This window comes from Haemaphysalis longicornis, unplaced genomic scaffold, assembly GCF_048455015.1.
Source record: "Haemaphysalis longicornis isolate Haplotype H1 unplaced genomic scaffold, Haemaphysalis longicornis Haplotype H1 scaffold_10, whole genome shotgun sequence".
Classification (NCBI taxonomy): Eukaryota; Metazoa; Arthropoda; class Arachnida; order Ixodida; family Ixodidae; genus Haemaphysalis; species Haemaphysalis longicornis.
Genome location: NW_027526204.1, coordinates 57,075,219 through 57,089,700, shown reverse-complemented (window position 1 = coordinate 57,089,700; position 14,482 = coordinate 57,075,219). Strand labels below are relative to the sequence as shown.

Genomic DNA, 14,482 nt, shown 5'->3' with positions numbered 1-14,482 from the left:
TTAGCTCAAGCATCTTCCGTGTGGGCCTTCGCAGCTAGTGTTCGTCGTTGCTGAGCCCAGCGGTCCGTGTCGGACTCTCGCGCACGCGTCGAGCGGTTCGTGAACTTGCGTTGTTCTTCCCATGATTCTAGTAACGTTGCCCATGACGGCCACTCCGCGGCCTCAACTCTTCCGTCGTCGGGCGTGCGCGGATCGCAGAGGAGGTCGGCGTATCCGGGACTGTGAGTGTGAAGATGCTTCGTACGCTCGCCGTCCGGCTCAAAACTCCCCGTGAGAGCGCTCCTACTGGTGGCCCAACTGGCAAGAACGACTGCTGCGTACAATCGGCGTTTTCACGCGCAGACGTCGACGCGCATCAGCGCGCGTCGCTGAAAATGCATGGCGACGCGAGCTGACGCGCGAGCGACGCCGAAGTCTACGCTCGCCAGATATCGGCGTCGACGCAGCGTGAGAAAGCATCTGAAAGCGGGCAGCAGCGTCCGGGTTTCCTGTCCGTCTCGTGGTTTGGGGTCATTCCTTTCAGCAGAAAACAAACAATTTCTTTTTAACCTGTGCTAATTGGTTGCCTTGGGACAAATTGCAAGCTATTTCTGTTCGAAAGCGCTCGTTCATTCGTGGCTTTGTTTGGCTTTTATCGGGGATATGCTTTGTGTGACTTAAATAAGGGAGTTATGGCTACATCGCTTGCAGTATTAGAGAGTTTTAGCAGTCCGTCCGTTCCGTCACGTACGTAGCTAGCGTGTTAAGCAAGCGGGGCGCTTATTTCTAAAATGCAGGGAGCCCAGCGCATAGCAACCATACCGACACAGGATTGGCTGGTTTCAGAGGAGCGACGCCGAAACGTCACACAGCAACGCCGGCAGGTACCCTCGGCGTCAGGGACGTTGGAGCGGCCGCGGCTGCCCGATTCCGGAACTAAGTGAAAGTGACTATTCGGGGAGCGAACCTGCCGCTGCGATATTTCTACTACTTCGCGGAAGCGGTGGAGCGCCGAGCGACGGCATCTTTGAGCTTGAGCGCGCGATGTAGACCGCACGTGAGCGTTCGAGTATCGAGGTGCGATCGCCGCTAGTTACGTCTGGGGAAGTCGTCATCGGAGTAGAGCCGTAGAGCCACCGTCGGAGTAGCGCCCAGTGCTGCAACGAAGGGTGAGTGCGCTCACCTCACACTGCCATTTTGGCTTGCTGCTGAACTGTTTTAATCACAGTGTGCTGATGAATTGTTTTCGTGAAATTTCCCTCGTTCTTGCGCGCACGGAAGAGGGCAGCGTAGTGTGGATGTCTGTAATGTAGATCAGATATTGCACGGCGCGTAAAACACTGGTTTCTTTGCGCCTGGTTACGAAGATGATCTCGAGTCAGCGCGAACGGACTATTAAGCTGAAATGCGATCTCAGCTTGTTCTGCAGTTTTCTGTACACGCACTCGCAAACTGGAGCTGTGCAGTGCCAGTGTCTTAATTAAAAAAAAAAAGTGCATCGAGTTTTACAAGCCGGCTAATTTTAAGCACTAAGAAAACTCATTAAGAGGATTCTCTAATTTTGTTAGCTATGATGCCAACGTGACTACCCTGGAAGTCACTTTCAGCACAGCTTCCGACGTTGCAAGTCGGGCATCCTGCCAAGCAGACTTAAATTTTTCAATACATGAAACCACTTCATCTCATTTAATCCACCCTCCCGGCCCCTTTCTTAATTGAATTTGAGCCGCTGTGGTTCAATTGAAGCTTTATGCTTGGCCTAAATAATGGCAAACCTGCAGGGAAGCCCTTGTTTTGATATTTGTTACACTTTTGAACGATCCAAGCAGTGCAATGTTTCTGCTCGACAAACATGCACTGTATAGGCGTGAATCTACATGTAACTTGTATTTTGGTGAGGTGATGCTTGCATTTTTCATGATGGATGCATTTTTTTGAACTCCTCTCCTTCAGGTGGTGTCCGTATCGGTGGGCAGAGAGAGGCCCTACGGATGATGAGCACCTAGTGCACGTGGTTCCTCGGGGCCCAGCTGGCACGAGGTGTGTGCGACTGGTTCCTGCGCTCTTTTATGGAGCGTCCCTGTTTTGGCAGTACTTGTCAATGCCATCAAGCAACACAAAATGTAGGGCCTTTGCAGACATAAGAGCATTGAATAAAAGTGCAGCCTCTCGCTGTGCTTGTGAATCACAAACATGGCAGCTATGCCGACGTCAGGGCGAGCTATCTGTGGTTCCTTGTGTTGTCCTATCTATACACATTTGAGCAGACATTTTAAACAAAGTTCTACCTGCCGGTATCACTGATAGTTGGGCGCTTTGTAATAAATATCTGTGCCTCAAAGCTGTTATGCTTGCATTCTTTTGCAGGCTTGCCACCATTTGCTGGCATAATGTCCACAGCGGAGCCACCAGAGTGCATCAGAGATGACGCATCTTCATCCAGTGAGCTCGAAGTTTTGCGTGCCAACCTGCAAGATGAAGGCTCAGCTTGCCACTGGGTGGAGTATGGCCTCCGGACAAACACATCATGGATTGTGGAGTCTGTGCAGTCAACAGCAAGGTGTCAAAAGTGAGAATTGTAATAACTAGCGGGATCACAATTCTGCTTCTTTGAAAGACCATAGTGCACATGCAGATGGGTGCCCTACATTCCTTGAGGAGTGTTGTGGTAATCGTCCAACTTGAAAACACCGCAGCTCTACATTATGTGTTCCACCCCATTCCTCTCAAAAACACCATGACAAACAAAGTACATGTGCGGGTGATTGGGTCAGAATAACAGTGTTGTCACGTTAGTGCACACTTCAAAACCAAGCTATACGTTGTTACATTGCGGTAGGACAAGTGCCACAAACCAAGGTTAAAGGTAAAAAGATGTATTCACCTGTCAGCCATCAAAGAACTGAAGCAAAGCTACGTGCCACACACAGCTTTGTGTATGTGGCGGAGGAGGGCTGCACATACATTCGCAGGAGGAGACTAGCTCAGTGCTATTCCTCACTGCCCTAGTGTCATCTTCTCATGACATAAGAGCCCCTTAACAAAGAGAACTGCCAAACTTGTAAGAGCACCGTAACCTGCAAGTTTGTTAGTTCCTTTAATTTGATATTGTTAGTCTTACAGCAAATATTTACACGAAGCAAATTTTCACACAAGCTTCTGCATTTGATGCTCATGGACAAGATCCAAGGAAAGGACGGAGGGTAGCTGTAGTCATACACCCATACCTCCATATTAGCTCCTGTGGCTCGCTATGTCACCGTACCGTGACAGATGCCAAGGAGCTAGCTGTCGCTTTAGAAGCAGCAGAACACTTCTGGACGGGCCATTCACACTAATTTCCCATTTGCAAAAAAAACTTGTAGACACTTTCTGACCAGACGAGTAAGCCACCGCACACTTTGTGTACAGCCTCCCAAATTTTTAACAATATAGCGGGAGCGACGACCGATCGCCATGTTAGCGCCTTATCAGCAGCGAAATAGGCAAGAGTACGCACATGCGCATAGGGCTATTGGCTATACGAGTACCGTCTGCTACGCTGTCTCCTTGAGAGTGGTACACTCCCTGCCACTGCATGTGAATAACTGTTCATGAGAAACCGTGGTTATTGGATGCACATGGGCATATCAAATGTGCGTGTGATTTTTTTTTTTCAGGTCATTTTCCCCTTCCTAGCGTGAGGAATGTCATGGAAAAGATAAATGAAAGTAGAACAGGACCAGTGTTATGGCTGGAATGGCCATAGGCTGCTTCGCAATATAATGTGATGAATAAGAAATCTGATAACAATCAAAACTTGTGCCCCACGGTGCTTAGCTACTTTTTGCGGTACCGAAATGACCTTGCAAGATAAGAAAAATCAAGGGGTGTGTTGTCTTGAGGAGAACAGCGGAGCAGATGACACTCCCACAACAGATAGTTTTAGGCGCATGCGCGTACTCTCGCCTGTTTGGCCAGTGAACACCGTGATAAGGTGCTGGCATGCCGATCAGTTGTCGCTCCTGCTATATTATTAAAAATTTGTGAGGCTGTACTCTTCCAGACTAAAGGCGGTGTACCCCAACAACCTCAGCATCCACCTAAGATACAACACAGGAGCCTGTGGGGCCCAGCACACTCGGGAATATACTGCAAACCAAGCACCTGATGATTAGGACCTTGAAGAACCCATGCCACTCCCCAGGGCAGCATATTACCGTGGTATCAGGAAAAGATACCCTGTGCCATACGAATCCCTCATGAGGGCAGAATCCACCAACTGGAGACAGCCGCAGACAAGTACGTTCTGAAACTTAAAGGAGCCATGAAGAGAAAATACAATTACATTTAATTTGAAAGAACTAGGATTCAGTATCTCACTCAGCTCCATTACAGCCCCGAAAGATGTTTTTTAACCAAAAAAAGAGCAAGAAGTATTTAAAAACTTTCAAATTTGGCGCCACATTGACGTGTTATGAGCAAGAATGATGTCATGCGGGCCAACAATAAAACATAATTTTCAGTGCGTTAACTGCACTTTAGTATTCAAGTGATGCGGTCAAATGGAACTAGAGGCCCCATTACAGACGTCCAGTCATGTGTCGTCACGACGGCTCAGTTAGGCGGCCGCCAATCGCACCAACAAGGTTCCGCGACGTCATAGAAAATTGGCTTGGGAAATTGGCCAGAGGGCCGCGACTGCTTCACACGTTTTCTTTCATATCTCCGTTATTCGTTCAAAGATTGCGATGATATTGGTATCATTATTATTGGAACTAAGCAGTCTTTCTAATAAACCCAGCTTGTATTTTGTCTTCATGGCTCCTTTAAACACGCTGAGTACAATTTACCCTACACTATATTCCCACTGGGCCATCAGGAAAAATCCACACTGCATGGGAATGCCAAAGCACAACGGCTGTCCCCAAAATCGGAAACCCTAATGCGGAGAAATGGGCGGCACTGCTGGCCAGCGACTGCTGTGATGACCAGATCGGTCTGATCCAGCGGGCACATAAAGCAGTAGAAACCGTTGGAGCCCTGAACCAGTAGTAAATGCCCGTGCTGACCCCATCGGGAGCTGCAGCACGTGGCACAGGAACCCAAGTGGTGTGCCACCCAACGACTAACAAAATATAAATAAACATTTTCCTAGTCCAGTCTGTTCAAATCAACTTTTTAACTGCAAAGCTGTAGTTACTGGCCTTAATTCCCATGTTGCAAAAAACTCCCAGAGTGCATACCCACTGAGAGAGATTGGCTGAGAGAGAGGGCCAAAAAAAAAAATCTCCAGTGTTCATTCTATTTGTGGCAACACTTGCTCGAAATGACAGACACGTCATAGCGTACATCCCTCGTTCATTTGTCCTCGTGTTGTGCACACCAGTTCAGTACTGTAAAAGAGCCCTTGCACGTAGCAGTGTTTAAAAGACATGCGGCTTGGGAGAGACCACTGTGGCCACCGCATTTTGTAGAAGCCATTATGGATCATGAGAGACATTGCTACAAGTGTGCCCAGTCCTTCCCGAGATGACTTACAGATCCAACCGCTGACTCGAGTCGATGACAAAGAGCTGATGAAAGTCTACGATGCTGAGAATGACTTTTCATCCACCACTCGCCGCAAACACAACAAAAACCTGTTCGATGCACATGGCGACAATTGCAAGCACCACATTTATGCAAATAAGCAACAATACTGAAACTTAACCACGTGCCCGGTAATGCTTACCTAAAACAGCTTCGCCATCCCAGTCTTGTGCATGAGTGCAAGCTTCCTTGGATTATTTTTTTTGTTTGTTTCCAGTCGTTTACTGAACTATAAAAACCAATCTGTGCCCTGTTACCCAACATTGTCGGCTGAAAGTGGTAGACCAGGGACACAAGACAAAATTTCTTAAGGCATTTAAAGCGGCCATGACGACAAAATTCAACTTTATTGAATTTGAAAAAGTGACCTTTAGTAACACAGCTCTATTCCAGCCATAAAAGATGTTTTTTAACATAAAAAAGGCGAGAAATATTGGAAAACTTTCAAATTTCGCACTAAAGTGACATAATATGAGTCATGTTACCTGCACATTAGCATTCACATGATACAACCAAACAGAACAACACGACCCACTACAAGCGGCCAGTCATGTTTCTTGCCAGTGGCTGTGGTCGCTACCCACCGATCGCACAAAGATTCCACGACGTCGTAGAGACATGTCAGAAAGTTGCTGGGAAGTCGCCACTTCCTCGTCTTTTTTAACAGCGGAGCTGCTTAAGCTCGAGTTCCCTCTGTGCCTGGTAAGGTTCGAAACTTGCCGCAGCGAAATGGAGCGAAGGAGAGTGCTAGAGCCAGAAGTGTGAGGGAAAGTGGCCAGGAGGCAAGGAGCCCGCGAGCAGGGGTTGGGAGTGCAAGCCTCAATGCTTTTCGTCGTCTGATTCAAACCTGGGTCCCTCGTGCAATGAAATTGGAGCAGTGGGAGATACTGCTGTCTAGCTCCCTACCTTGTGATCAACTGATGGTGAAGAGGGCAAGCCAAGCTGTGACGGCACACAGTTACCTGAAATAAGAACCAGCCACCCTCAAACCTTGCTTAATAAAAAAGTCTTGTCTTTCTCTCTCTATCCGATTGCGCGCTATCATCACGTTCGTTTCGGGCGCTTAGCATTTTCTTTGGGTTCAAGCACGGGCGTTGCCTGGCGTTTCACAATAATTAGTGCAGCAAAGTGGAGAGGAGGAAAATACTAAGCCAACAAGTGTGAGGGGAAGTGATGTGGAGGAAAGGAGCTGACAAGCAGGTGCGGGGAATGCGTGTCACGGCACAGATGTTCGGGTGGGGGAGGCATGCATCAGGATTGGCTGTGCCTAGTGACGACATAACATCCGACATGCAGGTGCTCTCCAAGCTGAGGGATGCGGCATGCACTCGACGGCATCAGTGACCGTTACGATAAGCATACCTGTGAAAAGCCAAGTTAAAGCTAGTGAAGACCGCCAGCTCCACTGTTTCCTCAGCGTTTACATCTCAACTGCAAAGGTGGCACTAGCGTTACTTTCCGACAAAGCAGTAGTTTTAATGAACAGAACTTGCTTTTTGTCTTCATGGCCCATTTATAATACCTTTTGTAAACTACCAGGAAAGCCCTTGTTAACAGCACATATTTCATAATAAACATTCACTGCACAAAAAGATTACAATGAAGAAAGTAATCGACATGATACACCCACTTCGCCCGAACCTATACCGTATTAATACATTTTATGTCTGACACTGCAAGCAAAAAAAAGATTTTAAATGGGGTTACACCAGACACAACGTGATGAGCATTTTTTTTTATTCTGCAAAAGGCGAACTTTATAAATTGTCAGTAAGCCGAGAGGTTTTGTAAAAATTGTTCGATATTTTAAAGGAGTAGACACTATTTTACGAGTCCGTCTTAACCCATAAAACTATATTTAATTAGTTAAGACGTGTTGCCACTGATGTTCTACAGCTTCATTCATGGTATCAGTTTCTGCTTTGGCCGCTAAAAGCCCAGGAGCAGGATGCACACCTAACTTCTTTGCGACTTTGTCACTATTTTGATCCCTTGTCGTGTGCTTCAAAGGAATGAAGAGGCCACCTTTTGAGACCAGCTATACCTGTTTCCCCTTTATTTCAATTAAAAACTAGTCTCTCTGAATTGAGGCAGTCTGAAACTGCCCAAAGGTGGGGGTGGTAAGGCTGAAGGGACCAAAAGATGCCACAAGCCCCCCTGAAATGTTGACTGTGTGGCTATTTTTGCAGTGAATGTGCTTGATGGTTTCCTTCTTGACTAATATACATGCTGCTGAGAGGGAAAGGGGCAGACCGCTTTGAGTCTGACAAGCTGGAAGTTTTTTGCAAAATGCCTCTCTAAGCTAGTTTTATATCACAGAACAGCTGGCCCAAGCTGTTTTCTGGCTGCTCAAAGCTGAGGCAATGATACTGCTTTAAATTGTTCCAAGCAACTTCTATGCCCATCACCGCAGGAAGGCATCTTGACATCTTCATAAAGTGCACCGCATTGGTTTTTAGAAGTCATACTGCGGTGTCAGTACTGCTTTAATTTGTAGTGGTGCATCATCATCTGCTTGCAGCGCCACTATCCTCATCATGAACAGGACTGTGCTCCAGGGCCGGTCGCATGTCTACGCCGCTCTCTAAGTTCCGGCCGGGCCTTACGCACCTTAATAAATGTAGGAGAGCCTCAGAGCGTAACCGAGTCCATGGCTCCCTTTCCTACAACAACGTTTCAAGCACAGGGGCACGCAGCTCAGAAATGACCCAGACACTCAAGGAACACACGCTACCAAAAGCTTTTCACTGGTGCAGTGGAGGCATGATTTTCCCCACATGCCTCCTCAGTTACACATGCTGCTGTAATCTTTTCTTCATTTTTTTTTCTTTTCAGGATGGTGCTCCATAAAACATGGCGGTGCAAACAGAACGCACGAAAGAAGCCATCTGGCAGCAGCGGTGCCTCTTGCCCGGCTAAAATAGATATAAAAATAAAAAAACGAACAGACACACAAAAAGGAATGATCCTTTCTTGCGAAGGCCGAGCCCCCTGCCTGCAGTGATTAGGTTGTGGCACCAAGAGGGCCACAGCCATAGCACCACATCTGCCGATGCCCTGCGGCGTCTGTGTCCCGCCACCACGACCAAGGAGACATTCCTGGGGTGCTTCAATGACGCCATGTTCCCTGCGGAAGCCATCCGGCTCCACGAGAGCAAGCTCCTTGTGCAAGAGGGAGGCTTCACCCTGCTGGCCAATGCGGCTGTGAACCCCCTGCCAGCCGCAGTCTACTACTGGCACAGACTCTGGCGGCAGGAGAATTTTGGCAAGCATGTGGACCCCCTGGACAAGCTGGCAGAGAAGATGCCAACATACGAAGAGCAAGGTGAGCATGCTTTGTTAACTTGTGCCACAGCTACGGAATGTGGCACTGGAGGAAAAAAAAAATGTTTTGTTCAACTCTGCTCAGCATAGCACACAGTAGTTCCTGCTCGTGTTAATGGCAGCCATAGGCAGGCTGTGAGAACGCAGCCAAGGAGATTAGAGAACTTCGTTGCAAATGCAACATGGTATGTTACCACTACCGTACTTACCCGATTCAAACGCGCACTTTTTTTCCGGAAAAATAGGGGAAAAATCGCATGAGCGTTAATCGGGTACGAAACCGAAACAGCGGGAATTTCGTCCCACCCATCGCCATCGCCATCTCAAGATGGCGCCAAAGCTTTTAGCAACGAGTTTTCGGACGCAGGAAGCACAGACGCCTAGGCTTTTCTATCGGCGTTCACACAAATCGTCAAATCGTTCCACTTGCGCGCTTGGTAACAGCAATGGCAGCAGCGGCTCTCATGCGTTCAAAACGAGCGGTCGGCTGAACCGTGCGCCTCTGGAGAAGCTCGCAGGATGGGCGTGCGAGGCGTGGGCCACGATCCCATCGACCATGGTTGAACGTTCGTTCAGAAGTGTGGCATCGCGAAAGCGCTTGACAGCACCAAGGACGAGATGTTGTGGTCAGTGGAGAGCAACGAGGAGTGAGATGAGTGCGATTACTTCGAGAAATAAATCGCCCTTTTCTCTCGCATTCGTTTTTCTTGCGCACAAAGTTCCGTGCGCGTTACAATCGGAGGTTCAAGTTTTTCGGTTTTTTTACCAAGAAAATCGGGTGCGCGTTAGAATCGGGGGCGCGTTAGAATCGGGTAATTACGATATATTGTTTGTCAGTGTGTTGAATCATAACCTGTTCGCTAATGTGCGCATAATTTGAACCGCCATTGCATTACTGCCTCCAGAATAACAAATGACTGAGGGGGAGAGATACAAACATGCACTTTCTTTATATGAAATAGCTGTACATACTAAGAAATAGCTCTACATACTAATCACATCGACAAAAGTGATGCGGGAGAGTACTAACTGTCCTTATGCAACCCTGTCTGCTCCATAGCATTGGCAAAGGGTACACTAGGTCCCTCTAGGCCGATTCTAATTGCTGCATGGTCTAGCATGGTTTCTCAAAGTGGGTTCCGCAGGCTCCTCCTCAGGGTTCTGTGAGCCACCGATAAATTTTCCCTTGTTCCGCGCTCGCCAAGTAACTTAGATGGCGAACCCGAGGTGCAGTTGATCTAAGCAACCTCCATTACTCATGCCCAATTGTCAGTAAGCGCATCTCGGTGCATAACACAAATGTGCGAGCTGCGCAATAAATACCGCCAGCAGCTTGTAGCCAGCCAGACTCCGAAAGCGGGCCGCGTGGTTAAACTATTGCACTTGAATCTCGGCCTTATATTACCCCGATGCGGATTTCTCCTGTTTGGAGGTAGGTGCAGCAAGCTTATGTGGTCGTGTAAAGTCAACATTCAAGCGCAATAAATTGGTGAGGGGGGGGGGGGTGTTCCTTGGCACTTAGTGGAGCTTTACAGGGTTCCCTGGGACCAACATGCCTGAGAACCCCTAGTCTACTGTATCTGTAGCAGGACTCCTTGGCAAGGGATTCATGCTTTTGGTGACTCCTATAACTGAATAAAGCTTATTATTCAAAACTGCACGGTGTTATTACCTGCTCGTCATCTACTCTTATCTTTATGCAGGGATTGATGTCCGGCTGAACCGCACCAAGGATGGCGCCTCCTGGGCAGTCCTTGTTGCCACGCCAATTATGAGGCGGGCCCAGCAACTCCACGCAGCACGTGAACTGATTTTTGTTGACTCGACGTCATCCTGTGATGCGACACATGCCACGGTCACAGTTCTGCTGGCTGCAACGAGTGCTGGGGCAGTCGCCATAGCTGTCTTGCTCCACAACTCCCAGAGAGCCGAGGCCTACGCCATTCATTCGCACTCCTCAAGGAGACCTACCCATTTTGCTTCGGCGGACTCAGCGTAAGTGACATGCACGTGTGGTGCTTTCACTGACAATGTCTTGTCATTTTCTTTTTGAAAGGCTTGTCAAATCTATGTCACAAGTCAATAAGCATGTGTTGTTGAACCTAATGGAAAGATTATAAAAACAATGCACAGGGAAAAGGACCAGTACAATCATGAGGGCATGGTGCAAAATTATTTTCTTATTTTTTGAGCTTTCAACCAAAGCAGACATTTTCTGCAAAGTTTGGTCAAAGGGCAACATTATTGGTCAGCCATTTTCTTCAAGGGCAAAAGACGATAAATTGAAATTGTTAAGGGAAAGAACCACCTGGAGGGACAGAAGTACATGTAATTTAAGTATGTGTCTTGACTTTGATGTCGTGACACTGGAGGGTGCATAATTCTAACTTGACCAGGTGGCACGTGCTGGTAGGTCCAATTTTCTGCACAATATAGCAGTGACTCGCAAAGAAAAGCCAGTGCCAACATCTGTAAGAAAGGCACGTGAGTCACACAGTAGGCCTCAGCAACACCGCCTGTATAATATTGCCAGTCACATTGCACGATTTCTTGTAGGAACAGCAGGGACACCTAGTCCAGCCACTCATCTTTAGTGCAGCACGTAGAAATGGGCGTCTGCCCTTATGTCTCCACTCGGGCACGACATGCAGCTTGACAGGCAAACACTAAGAAAACATGGACATGTAGGAGCACCACCTCACAACGGCTGGACAAACCCTGCGAATTGTTTCTTATAGTTTCCACGAAGTGGCGCTGCCAATCGGGTGACTGCCCAAGCTGGGAGCACATGCAAAATCTAGGAACAGGAGAGAGCAACAGGGATGTGGCTCTTTCGCCATTTTCGGCTTACACACGACAGGGAATGTTGGCCTGAGAGCATTCGTATTTTTGCCGCCAATAGCAGTGCCACGGTTACCAATGGTGCCACTTTCTGTAGCAGAGGTGGTGCTGAAATCGAGTGCATATTCTGACATGCCTGCATGCATGAAGCAGCGATGACTGCTTGATGCGCCCCAATTTGCAAAGATGTTCCTCACAGTAGTCTAGAAAGAGACTTGTTTTTTATTGCGCCATTTTGCCACAGGGCATGAAAGTAACGGAAGGTTAAAAAAAATTGGAAAGAAACTGGAGGCAAGTGGCTTTATGCACCACAGAATGCTGTATAGGCCAGTCGCAGCAAGATAGTCCTACAGCAGCTTGTAAAGCTGACCATGCGTCCACTAATGAATATCGGGTGGACGGCCTGGGCGATTTCCTAGGGCTACCATGTGCTGGGTTCGGGCTGATTGGAGTCCTGGGCATGCCCCCAGGGGGTGGTCCAATGTCGCTTCCGCAGCGGATGTAGGGCGGTAGGGGCAAGTTGAATTAGTCACCACAAAGCTAGAACTCCACATTGCATGAACAGCAGGCGTCGGTGCAACACCCAAGCAAATTCTCCAGAGCGTGACCACCTCACGGTGGGTTAAACTGCCAGGAAAGTCAGCCCCATGCAGAGGAAGACGGCCACGCGTGGAGTGCCGTAGAGAGGCTGTTTTAAAGGGACAGACAACCAATTTTTGTCGAGTATATATTCTCTATCCCAAATGAAAGTGCATCGCTTAAAGCACCCTAACGATAAACGGTTTTGCCGATAACGCCCTAGAACTTTTCAAATCGGAATTTTTTAGATCTACGAACCGTATGTGTCCTCCCGAAAATAATGCTGGCAACCATGACACACAGTAGCGCGGCAACATACTTTTGTCTGTATGCCAGATGAATAGCGATATTTAAAAATTCGTCCCCAGTTAAAGAAAAGTGTGAATCGCAGGCTTTCTTATTCCTTTATGTGCTTTTTTTAATTCACCAGTCTATTTTGCATGAAGGTGTCATCTGCTGGGATGGACAATAGGTAGAATCTGGCTTCACGTTGTGGGGGTCAGAAGTTCGCTTCTCCCCGGGCTTGTCTTTTCTTTTTTTTTCTTCCGTTGGAATATTTGAAAACTGAAATTGAATACTTTGGCAGAAGAAAGTCCCTGACTCAGGCAGAATCATCAAAGCTTCTTCACTGGATCTGTTTACTGAACGCTGCCATTGATTCTGAGCATGGATGTTCAGTTATCCACACTGAGAGGAACCCAGCGGCGCCGGGTAGCGTGTCTCAAAAATTTACAAAATAGTGTTTAAAAATACATAGACAATTTTAACTTTTACAAATACTTGTGTGAAAAGGTTTTCAATAAGTGAATAAACGTTTCAGCAGTTACAGTAGCAGCTAGGTTTTCAGGTCACGTGACGGGGACACGTATTGTAGTGTCAAGTTTCGAGAACCGCCACCCTTCCGATTTCAGGAAGTTTGCTGCCAAATTAAAATTATTTCCGCCAATTTGTTTAGAAATTTCTTGTGGTTACCGGGCTATATAAAATTCTGGCTTTTATATGAGCTAGAGAGCATATACGCGACAAAAATCGGTTGTCCGCCCTTTAAGTAGAAGAGCATCCTGCAGTGACAGCTGCAGAAGCGGAAGCGGGTCCGTAGCTTACGGATTATGGGCAGCCAAGTTGGCCTCCAAGTGGGCAGGTGTGCTGCAACAGGTCCAGAGGATGCAAACAGGGCACGGGAACGATTTCAGCATCCGGTGCACGTCTCACGTAATGCCCAATGTGCTGTGTACACGCCGCATCTCTCGAGTAGCCTGTGTTAGATGATCAGGCAAGATGGTGGGGCAACACAAAGACAAGGGCCTATGGCTGAGCTCTCCTAAAACAAATCTAAGAGGTGCCTCCATAACATAAGTGCATGTCTGGTTTACAGATGGCATAGCACGGCAAACTAGGCTCGTGTGGATGATACCATTGCCTCCACATGGGCCTAGAGGCCATGGTGTGTCAATAGGGAGGGGTGGGTAGGTCTGATGCACTGGGCAAATACTTTTTATATGCCCGAAAGGCCAGTTGTGAGAGAGTACAGTAGAACCCCGCTGTTACATTCCTCACTGTTGCATTTTCCTGGCTGTTACGTTGTGTGCCATCGGTCCCGGCATAGCTCCCATAGGATATAACATATTGCGAACCCCGCTGTAACGTCGCAACTGTGGGCCTGTTACCGTATAATGCGTCGCAACCTGACACTCCAAAGCGGCTTGGGCACCGCCATTTTGGCTTTTGATGAGTCTTGGCCAGGATTTGTTACTAAACAACCTACAAGAAGCTGCAAGCGAGTTGGAGAGGCCGTCACTAGATGGCCATCTGTCGAAAGTGCTATCACGATCATCACTGAGCTCACAACAGAAGTTTTACTTTGGAACGCCGGAAGTACGTGATGTTAGCGCCGCCGCACTGTTGTAATGGTGCTGTGCAGCGTTTTTAGATTGGGTCAGTTGGCAAAGAGCACGGCCTTCCAGTACCGCGGCACGGGCCGGTGCTGCTGCCGGTGCGGTACCGTTGAGATCGGTCTCGATGCATCGTCTGCTGCTCCTTCCTTGCCACTCTCGGCACTTTCTACACCACCCATACCGTCACTTGTGCCAGTCCTTCTACACCGCCTCTCTGCAAACTGCACTTTCTACACCACCCATACAGGCGGTCGGAACGGCTAGCACGTGGTACGGGGATTTCACGACGCCCG

At 48.0% G+C, this 14,482-nt stretch overlaps 1 pseudogene across 1 annotated transcript; it reads left to right on the top strand.

Annotated features, from left to right (window-relative positions):
• Nucleotides 1-218: 218 nt before the first annotated feature.
• On the top strand, nt 219-10,917 carry LOC144158594 (uncharacterized; annotated as a pseudogene). Its single transcript, XR_013320133.1, has 5 exons — nt 219-1,148; nt 1,933-2,019; nt 2,347-2,548; nt 8,386-8,875; nt 10,578-10,917. The product of XR_013320133.1 is annotated as an uncharacterized LOC144158594 (transcript).
• Nucleotides 10,918-14,482: the final 3,565 nt, after the last annotated feature.